This window comes from Oncorhynchus kisutch, unplaced genomic scaffold (genome assembly GCF_002021735.2).
Source record: "Oncorhynchus kisutch isolate 150728-3 unplaced genomic scaffold, Okis_V2 scaffold988, whole genome shotgun sequence".
Classification (NCBI taxonomy): Eukaryota; Metazoa; Chordata; class Actinopteri; order Salmoniformes; family Salmonidae; genus Oncorhynchus; species Oncorhynchus kisutch.
In genome coordinates this window covers 50,745-62,254 of record NW_022262933.1, presented here as the reverse complement: position 1 = coordinate 62,254, position 11,510 = coordinate 50,745, and the positions used below count along the sequence as shown (strand labels likewise).

The 11,510-nt window shown below is 45.1% G+C and overlaps 1 pseudogene; it reads right to left on the bottom strand.

Annotated features, from left to right (window-relative positions):
• Nucleotides 1-7,492: 7,492 nt before the first annotated feature.
• LOC109887824 (fish-egg lectin-like) lies at nt 7,493-9,001 on the bottom strand (annotated as a pseudogene).
• Nucleotides 9,002-11,510: the final 2,509 nt, after the last annotated feature.

Here is an 11,510-nt window from a genome sequence, read left to right as displayed (position 1 = left end):
TGCCCGGGCGGTGTGTTTGGGATCATTGTCATGCTGAAAGACCCAGCCACGTTTCATCTTCAATGCCCCACGATACAAGGCCCCATTCATTCTTTCCTTTACACGGATCAGTCGTCCTGGTCCCTTTGCAGAAAAACAGCCCCAAACCATGATGTTTCCACCCCTATGCTTCACAGTAGGTATGGTGTTCTTTGGATGCAATTCAGCATTCTTTGTCCTCCAAACACGACGAGTTGAGTTTACCAAAAAGTTATATTTTGGTTTCATCTGACCATATGACATTCTCCCAATCTTCTTCTGGATCATCCAAATGCTCTCTAGCAAACTTCAGACGGGCCTGGACATGTACAGGCTTAAGCAGGGGGACACGTCTGGCACTGCAGGATTTGAGTCCCTGGCGGCGTAGTGTGTTACTGATGGTAGGCTTTGTTACTTTGGTCCCAGCTCTCTGCAGGTCATTCACTAGGTCCCCCCGTGTGGTTCTGGGATTTTTGCTCACCCGTTCTTGTGATCATTTTGACCCCACGGGGTGAGATCTTGCGTGGAGCCCCAGATCGAGGGAGATTATCAGTGGTCTTGTATGTCTTCCATTTCCTAATAATTGCTCCCACAGTTGATTTCTTCAAACCAAGCTGCTTACCTATTGCAGATTCAGTCTTCCCAGCCTGGTGCAGGTCTACAATTTTGTTTCTGGTGTCCTTTGACAGCTCTTTGGTCTTGGCCATAGTGGAGTGTGACAATTTGAGGTTGTGGACAGGTGTCTTTTATACTGATAACAAGTTCAAACAGGTGCCATTAATACAGGTAACGAGTGGAGGACAGAGGAGCCTCTTAAAGAAAAAGTTACAGGTCTGTAACAGCCAGAAATCTTGCTTGTTTGTAGGTGACCAAATACTTATTTTCCACCATAATTTGCAAATAAATTCATTAAAAATCCTACAATGTGATTTTCTGGATTTTTTCTCTCATTTTGTCTGTCATAGTTGAAGTGTACCTATGATGAAAATTACAGGCCTCTCATCTTTAAGTGGGAGAACATGCACAATTGCTGGCCGACTAAATACTATTTTGCCCCACTGTACTTGGACAAAATGTTTCCGCTGTTGACACCCCAGATCCCTGCTGGTCCTTCAGTGACATACGTCATGGAACCAGGCCGGCGGATCCATTCATTACCTACCAGGTAGGAGGGGATTTGATTTGTGTCCGTAGCAGCCACTTGTCCCAGTCCTGCATCGATCTGCATCAGATTCTTGATATCCACTACAGGCTGACAGTCCCAGGCTATGGAGACACCAGATCAAAGACACATGAGTAAAGTACAGCAGCAAAAAGGAGGATGAAATGGAGCCAACTTGATGATCAATTTGAAGTTTAATGTAGAGCTGCCTGTCAAATCATGTTTCAGATGATGGTAACTTACCATGACTGACGGCCAGGAGACAGAGGACCAATAGGACGGCTGCAGTGCTTCTCATGATGTCTCTGTAGAGCGACGGTGTAGGTTTGATAGTAGTTTGTTGGACACAGACTTTTTCCCCTTATATAGCCCTGCAAAAAGCTTTCAACCCCCATGAAATAATTATTAATGAGCTTTTATAGTTGACAAACAACCTGTTCCAAGGAAATGTTAACGGGGGGGGGGGACAAACAACCTGTTCCAAGGAAACGTTAACGGGGGGAGGACAAACAACCTGTTCCAAGGAAACGTTAACGGGGGGGGGGGGGGGAGGACAAACAACCTGTTCCAAGGAAACGTTAACGGGAGGGGGGGGACAAACAACCTGTTCTAAGGAAACGTTAACGGGGGGGAGGACAAACAACCTGTTCCAAGGAAACATTAACGGGGGGGGGAGGACAAACAACCTGTTCCAAGGAAACGTTAACGGGGGGGGGTGACAAACAACCTGTTCCAAGGAAACGTTAACGGGGGGGAGGACAAACAGCCGGTTCCAAGGAAACGTTAACGGGGGGGGGGGGGGGGACAAACAACCTGTTCCAAGGAAACGTTAACGGGGGGGGGGACAAAACAACCTGTTCCAAGGAAAAGTTAACGGGGGGGGGGAGGACAAACAACCTGTTCCAAGGAAACGTTAATGGGGGGGGGGAGGGAGGACAAACAACCTGTTCCAAGGAAACGTTAACGGGGGGGAGGACAAACAACCTGTTCCAAGGAAACGTTAACGGGGGGGGGGACGGGACAAACAACCTGTTCCAAGGAAACGTTAACGGGGGGGAGGACAAACAACCTGTTCCAAGGAAACGTTAACGGGGGGGGGGACAAACAACCCGTTCCAAGGAAACGTTAACGGGGGGGAGGGGACAAACAACCTGTTCCAAGGAAACGTTAATGGGGGGGGGGGAGGACAAACAACCTGTTCCAAGGAAACGTTAACAGGGGGAGGACAAATAACCTGTTCCAAGGAAACGTTAACGGGGGGGGGGGGGGGGGGGACAAACAACCTGTTCCAAGGAAACGTTAACGGGGGGGGAGGACAAACAACCCGTTCCAAGGAAACGTTAACGGGGGGGTGTGGACAAACAACCTGTTCCAAGGAAACGTTAACGGGGGGGAGGACAAACAACCTGTTCCAAGGAAATGTTAACGGGGGGGAGAACAAACAACCTGTTCCAAGGAAACGTTAATGGGGGGGGAGGACAAACAACCTGTTCCAAGGAAACGTTAACGGGGGGGGGGGAGGACAAACAACCCGTTCCAAGGAAACGTTAACGGGGGGAGGGGACAAACAACCTGTTCCAAGGAAACGTTAACGGGGGGGGGGGGGGGGGGGGGGGGGGTTGACAAACAACCTGTTCCAAATAGATATTTATTATATTTGTGTGTGTTCCATACACAAAAAAAGCTAGTGTACTTGGCAGGTGGCATATTTGTAGAGCTGTTTGATAAGGTTGCTAAGTGTTGTAGGATGACCCATATAATTTAGGCTACCTAAATATGGTTCCCAATCAGAGACAACGACTAACACCTGCCTCTGATTGAGAACCATATCAGGCCAAACACAGAAACAGACAAACTAGACATCCAACATAGAATGCCCACTCAGATCACACCCTGACCAAACAAAACATATAAACATACAAAATAAACTATGGTCAGGGTGTGACAGTACCAGACTGAGTATAACACATGTTATACCACTACCCTCCCCTGGCTCCTGCTCCATCAAATCAAATCATTCACACACTCACAGATAACACAGACACACACACATAGGGGTAGACAAAGGATGTTTAGGATTTTATATTTATCCATATGAACAGGGAAATTCCTATCTCCATTAAAATATTGCCTAATTAGTGGCCCCAGAACAGGGTGTTATCTCCACACGGGGATATCGCCTACTGCTGATCACTGTAGCATAGATAATCTTATATCCATCCAGATATGCAAAACTTCCCACAGAATACCCGTGCCTCCTATCTAATTGTGTAACACGGTCCCAAAATCCAATCTAACCTCTACTTCTGGTGAAGTGCCAGGTATTACAAAATACTCACAATGACATGTGACAACAGTAATTGAATCTATTCAAGTGTACTTAGGTTTCGTCAGGCCAGTGTCTCCCTCAAACTCACAAAGCGACACACAGACTCCATTGGCTCTGGTCCCTCACCTTAGGGAAGTCCCCACTCTTGAGCGTGCCCTCAACAGGGGCATCGGTTGCCCTCAACTGGCTAGTTAACAATCATGGCTGGAGTCTGCCTCACTTCCCCTCACTGCCTCACAATTTTATCAACTCAACTCAGTCCTGTTAGTTACCTCAGCTGTGGCTTCTTAGGGAAGTCCCCGATCTTGAGCGTACCCTCAACAGGGACTCCTTTTTATGTCTTTTTCTATTGGTGGATCATCTTGCTCCCCTTTCTCAATAGTTTGGGATCTGGTATCCACTCGTGCCCGCTTCCTCTCAGATATTAGGCAGTCCATCTGCTCCTTCAGTAGTGCGGCTCCCCTGATATCCCAATTTGGGGATCCCCTGTGCACAGTTTACCAAGGTATTCAGGAGCGATCAACAGATGAAGTTACAGATCCCATCCTCGTCGCCAAATAATGTGGTGAATAATGAGGAGAGACAAGGTCAATCCCTAATCATATTAACTTTTTTTTAAATAACTTATCGATAAGGGAGCTGGTCGCAATACCCACACAAAAGTGAATAGAGTGAGAGCCAACTGAGTGGAGTGAGAACATAACCCAGAGGCTATCTCAAGATAGATGCAACCTCGGCGATGACGTACAATGGTTCCAAACACCAACCCCACACATCCTGTACCAGCACTTGGCCTCCAGTAAAAATAAGTTGTTGTTTTGTTCAGTAAGAACACAAAATTACATATTTCGTTACTTAGTCTCCACCTTGATAAAAGGAGGGGGTGACTGACGCACAGACACTGTGGAGACAAGTGATTGGTTCCCCATTACTCACGCCATTCCTTAACGTGTTTTTCAATAGGTAAAGACATATATTCACATATGGAAACAATGCTCCCTTCTGACCTCCTTTTCCCTATCCTCTTTCTGATATTCTGCACAGGGACATGTGATAGACAAGCCTGACTTCTCCCCTCTCTGGGCCCCAGGTGACTGAGGCCCATATGCAGCTGCCAACACCAGAGTCCAAATGGAGACATTCTAATAACAAGAGTTCAACAGTTCAGTCATATAAGCATATTAAGCAGATAAGACATCTTAATTATCTATGTAACTTAGCTAATTCTGATTCTCCTACCACAAGGTTCACCTTCCAACAGGACAACATCCCTAAGCACACAGCAAAGACAATGCAAAAGTGGCTTCAGGACAAGTCTCTGAATGTCCTTGAGTGGCCCAGCCAGAGCCCGGATATGAACCCGATCAAACATCGCAGGAGAGACCTGAAAATAGCTGTGCAGCAACACTCCCCATCCAACCTGACAGAGCTTGAGAGGATCTGCAGAGAAGAACGGGAGAAATTCCCAAAATACAGGTGTGCCAAGCTTGTAGCATCAAACCCAAGAAGACTCAAGGCTGTAATCGCTGCCAAAGGTGCTTAAATAAGTACTGCATAAAGGGTCTGAATACTTTAAGATTTTTATACATTTAATACATTTGTAAACATTTCCAAAAAACTGTTTTTGCTTTGTCATTATGGGGTAATTTGTGTAGATTGATGAGGGGGGAAAAACATTTAATCCATTTTTGAATAAGGCTTTAACATAACTGTTACGGTTTTCCTCCGTTGAAAGAGAGTCGGACCAAAATGCAGCGTGGTTAGTTCGATACATCTTTAATGAAGACAAAAACACGAACTATACAAAACAATAAACGTAACGTGAAAACCGAAACAGCCTATCTTGTGCAAACAAACACAGAGACATGAACAATCACCCACGAAACACTCAAAGAATATGGCTGCTTAAATATGGTTCCCAATCAGAGACAACGAGAATCACCTGCCTCTGATTGAGAACCGCCTCAGGCAACCATAGACTATGCTAGAAAACCCCACTAAGCCACAATCCCAAATCCTACGAAAAACCCCCATACATAAACACAACACAAAATAAACCCATGTCACACACTGGCCTGACCAAATAAAGAAAGAAAACACAAAATACTAAGACCAGGGCGTGACAATAACAAAATGTGGTAAAAGTCAAGGAGTCTGAATACTTTCCGACTGTGTTTTTCAACTGTGCTGTGATGTTTTACAAAAGTTCTGAACCCTTCTATTCTCATAGATTCTACAGATTGTAAATTCAAAATAAAATGTTTTGCTAGGAGTATTATTATATTACTAATCGATTGCCTTTTTAAATCACCCAGCATTACTTTGCATAGGGGGACATAACTTGGGTCTGGGGGCCCTCCCATTCTTGGGGCACCTAAAGCACATATCCTGCATTTCTACACAATCTAATAAGACCCATGGCCCTTCTAGCCATCTCTGTCTAGAACAACAGAAAGTAAGCAAAAATGCCCACAGTCATCAAGCCAGGTAAGAGATGATTAAATATGTTAAAGTGATTGATAAGACTGGACTAGATCCATGATAATTCAATACTCAATGTTGTGTTGCACCTTGAACCAATAGTCTAACTTATGAACAACTCTTACAAAACAACTTTTGATTGTCTTTAAGACATCCCTCTATATCACATTTCAGCCAGACCGCCAAGCCAACCTGAGCCACCTCCACGCCCGACCCCCACCAGTCTAGTCAATAACTCAGTCCTCTCCCCAACACAACTTCCTTCCCATCTTTCTTTTATTTCTCAAGGGAAAGGTTTGGAAAACAAAAGTTGAATGAAAACACACATACACCTACACATTAACAGACAGTAACAGTATAACCTCCTTATAATTCATATCATAGGCCTAATAGTACTATAGAGTTATTTTTACTTGCACACACTATAGCTGGTTCACTCTGTCCTGCCCCTAGAATTCCATGACGCTGTAGCTCCCCAATCCAACACACCCCACTCAGATTTAGGATCTTAGTGAAACATTCATTATTGGTATCAGGTGTGTTGCTAACATTTTATATCTTTATTTTTCCCTCGCTCAACTTTTTCACCCCGGACGCTTTATCTGGACATGGTTCTACAGAACCTCCACCAGCCGAAGCAAAGTAGTAACATTAACATTAAGCCTTATAATTGCTGTCGCTGTACTCATAATATACAGAACGATCGGTTTATGTTGAGGATAGCCGTGCTGCAAGCAAAGCTTCAGACGCAATCGTTAGGCAAGGGTCATTTAAGTGTAGAAAAGGATGAAACAGCGTCTATGCCACCATTAGCTCTGACAAATTGAAAACCCTAGTCATTGGCGACTCCATTACCCACAGTATTAAACGTAAAAATAATTATCCAGCGATCATACACTGTTTACCAGGGGGTAGGGCAACCGACGTAAAGGCTCACCTGGAAAGGGTGCTGGCTAAGTCTAAAACAGGCGAGTGTAGAGAGTATAGGGATATTGTTATCCACGTCTGACCCAGAAAATATTAAAAACTATCGGCCTATATCGAATCTCACATTCCTTTAAAAAAAAAAATTTAAAGCTGTTGCGCAGCAACTTACTGCCTTCCTGAAGACAAACAATGTATAGGAAGTACTTCAGTCTGGTTTTAGACCCCATCATAGCACTGAGATTGCACTCGTGAAGGTGGTAAATTACCTTTTCATGGCATCAGACCAAGGCTCTGCATCTGTCCTCGTGCTCCTAGAACTTAGTGCTGCTTTTGACACCATCGATCACCACACTCTTTTGGAAAGATTGGAAACCCAAATTGGTCTACATGGACAAGTTCTGGCCTGGTTTAGATTTTATCTATCGGAAAGATATCAGTTTGTCTATGTGGATGGTGTTTAACACTTTTTTGGCAACTACACGATTCCATATGTGTCATTTCACAGTTTTGATGTCTTCACTATTATTCTACAATGTAGAAAATAGTTAAACTAAAGAAAAACCCTTGAATGAGTAGATGTGTCCTAACTTTTGACTGGTACTGTAGGTGTTTAGAAAGTTGTTGACTGAGACATGGGAATGAAGAAAGTTTACTTTCTGTCCAAACATGTTATTGTTGAATCTCATGGATCCTAAGGGGGGAAGCACAGGGCAAATGTCTGGTTTCAGTCACAGATAAGGGAGGACAGGCGTGGATTAAGGAGGAGAGAGGAATTCGGCCCAGGTCACAGGTCAGATGGAGTGAGAAGGAACAGACCACAAAGGTTTTAGCGTCAAGCGGGGCCATGACTACACCAGTGAGAGGAACCAAACAAGTTCTTGACTAGCAACAGAGATGTATTGGCTGTCTAGATGTGCAAGGAGTTGATTCCGGCTAGTGGGAGGACCAGTGGGTGAATGAACTTAGTTTGAGCTTTTCGTGAGTTTTTACTCTGTTTGTTCAGAACCTAACACAACCTTACCTAGTTTAAACATCACCCCAAAAGTTGACCCCACTACCATCAGTTTCCACCTCAATCACAAAAAGCTTGCTGTCAATGGGACTCCACCCGTTGTTTAGGCAGTCTTGATTCAGCTGGAAACAAACAGATTCAATCAGGGTTTTAGGACAATTTCAACAGTTATAATATGAAACAGATTTAAAATAACTGACACTCTCCATCCTCTACTACTCTACTCCAGCTCTCACACTCTTTCCCAGATCTGACACTCATTAAGTAGATAACATCATTTTTGTTGACTGCCCAGCAGCCAAAGGGTCCACAACTGTAGTTCTTCACACTTCCTGGCACTCTTGTCTATGGAAGGGGTGTCTGTTCCCTTGTGCGAGTCCGACAGTATGGAGTATCGTCCAACAATAAACTGAACACCTCCAGCATCCACCTGCTTCAGAAGGCCTGAAGACAACAAAGACAGATGGACAGACAAGCAAACGGGAGCAAGTATCTGTGAATTCTGACAAATGACTTACATGTTAAAATTGTAAAACGTTCATAATTTTTTCAACGCCCTGATGATATCAGGAAAGCTAAGAAGCAGGTGTCCTCTGGATAAATATTGAGTAATGCTCTCCACTAACCTGCAGCTTGCACCCAGTTACCGGCCACATACTTGTAGATTGAGTCTGCCTTGTTGATACCCCAGATCCCTGCTGGTCCTACAGTGATATGCTTCAGGGAACCAGGCAGGCGGATCGATTCATCACCTACCAGATAGTAGGGGTTTTGACTTGTGTCTGTTGCAACCAGTTGTCCCAGTCCTGCATCGATCTGCATCAGATTCTTGATGTTTACTACCTCCTGACAGTCCCATGCTATGGAGACAAAGACATATGGGTAGATTGCACCAATAAAATCTTGATCAATTCCAAGATGATCAAGCATGTTTCAGATGATGGTAATTTACTGTGACTGACGGCCAGGAGACAGAGGACCAATAAGATGGCTGCAGTGGCTCTCATAATGTCTCTGTAGATCTACAGTATAAGTTGCGATTTTACACCAGACTTCAATCGTCCCATTGCAGGGCTTTGCTCTTTAATAGCCCTGCAAATTGCTTTAAAAGCCATGATGGCTTCCTGTTCCACCTGTATTTTTTTATTTTTCATTTTACCTTAATTTTACTAGGCAGGTCAGTGAAGAACAAATTCTTATTTTCAATGACGGCCTAGGAACAGTGGGTTAACTGCCTTGTTCAAGGGCTGAACGACAGATTTGTACCTTATCAGCTCGGGGATTTTGCAGCCATTAAGTAGATGTCATGCTGCCCTGCTACCAAATTGATGCCCCGCTACCAAATTGCTAGTCCAACGCTCTAACCACTAGGCTACCCTGCTGCCCCGTATATCAAAGAGTTGATGGGAGGCTGGACCAAGAAAGGCTTTTCTTGTTATTTTCTAATGGTTAGGGTAAATACAGACAATTTATGGATAAGTGAAAGACCCCGTTACCAAACTGCTACTGCCCCGCTACCTAACTGCTGCTGCCCCTACCTAACTGCTGCTGCCCCCCTACCTAACTGCTACTGCCCCGCTACCTAATTACTGCAGCGCTGCTACCTAACTGCTACTGCCCCGCTACCTAACTGCTGCTGCCCCACTACCTAACTGCTGCTGCCCCGCTACCTAATTACTGCTGCCCCGCTACCTAACTGCTGCTGCCCCCCTACCTAACTGCTACTGCCCCGCTACCTAATTACTGCAGCGCTGCTACCTAACTGCTACTGCCCCGCTACCTAACTGCTGCTGCCCCGCTACCTAACTGCTGCTGCCCCGCTACCTAACTGCTGCTGCCCTGCTACCTAACTGCTGCTGCCCCGCTACCTAACTGCTGCTGCCCCGCTACCTAACTGCTACTGCCCGCTACCTAACTGCTGCTGCCCCGCTACCTAACTGCTGCTGCCCCGCTACCTAACTGCTGCTGCCCCGCTACCTAACTGCTGCAGCCATGCTACTGTCCTGCTACCTAACTACTACTGTCCTGCTACCTAACTGCTACTGCCCTGCTACCTAACTGCTACTGCCCTGCTACCTAACTGCTACTGCCCCGCTACCTAACTGCTGCTGCCCCGCTACCTAACTGCTGCTACCCCGCTACCTAACTGCTGCTGCCCCGCTACCTAACTGCTGCAGCCATGCTACTGTCCTGCTACCTAACTGCTGCTGCCCTGCTACCTAACTGCTGCTGCCCTGCTACTGCCCTGCTACCTAACTGCTACTGCCTTGCTACCTAACTGCTGCTGCCCTGCTACCTAACTGCTACTGCCCCGCTACCTAACTGCTACTGCCCCGCTACCTAACTGCTACTGCCCTGCTACCTAACTGCTACTGCCCTGCTACCTAACTACTACTGCCCTGCTACCTAACTGCTACTGCCCCGCTACCTAACTGCTACTGCCCTGCTACCTAACTACTACTGCCCCGCTACCTAACTGCTGCTGCCCTGCTACCTAACTGCTACTGCCCTGCTATCTAACTGCTACTGCCCTGCTACCTAACTACTACTGCCCTGCTACCTAACTGCTACTGCCCCGCTACCTAACTGCTACTGCCCTGCTACCTAACTACTACTGCCCCGCTACCTAACTGCTGCTGCCCTGCTACCTAACTGCTACTGCCCTGCTATCTAACTGCTACTGCCCTGCTACCTAACTGATACTGCTGCAACTTAAAGGGAAACGCAACGCTGTTTTGTCAATCTCTTGTATCAGTATTATGTCGAAATGGAATGGAATGTTATAACTATTTCTCCAGGCACGACAAGACTGTGGCTTCTATGAAACCTGTTCTGAGTAACCACAGACCAGATAAACAGATACAACAATCTCACTAGTCTAGACAGGGCAAACCCGTTTTCACGATTTCTGTTAGTTCCATTTATAGTACAATTATTATTATTTTTAATCAATCGTCAATATGCAGAAACAGTTTGTGATCCTCTGAAAAGCTCATGTACTCAGATGACTTGTATTTGAACACATTATCAACTGCATATGCACCAAAAACCCTATTGTTTTGACAAGTGGCATTTGATCAGATCGAACACAACTGACAAATCTGGTGAATAATTTGTTTATCACTGGTAAGAAGAGAATTTGATAAAAATAGTCATCTACATTTTAGAGTGTCGGATGGAGATTCAGGGAGGCTGCCAAAACAGGGAGGAAACCAAATCTGTTGCTTTTTATTTAACCACAATGAATCACAACCCTACAGGGAATATCAACATTGACAAGACTTGGCTGTTATTTCAGTGGTAGCACACTGGGAAATATGTTAATGAGACATGTATTTTCAGCCAACAGAGTTTTCTAAAGTTGTCAGTCTCAGTAAATTATACTCTCTTGTTTGATCAACTCAGCTATCTGTGTTGCAAAGGCAAACTTCAATATTTAAGTTCATAATTGTTTTACATTGAGCAGAAATCATTGGGTTGATGGAGTATTCCATGTCAGCTGAACAATTACCCAATTTGAATTACAGCCATATCAAAGCTCACTGGACTTTTCCCAAGTGAAATGTTTTAAAGTGTACATT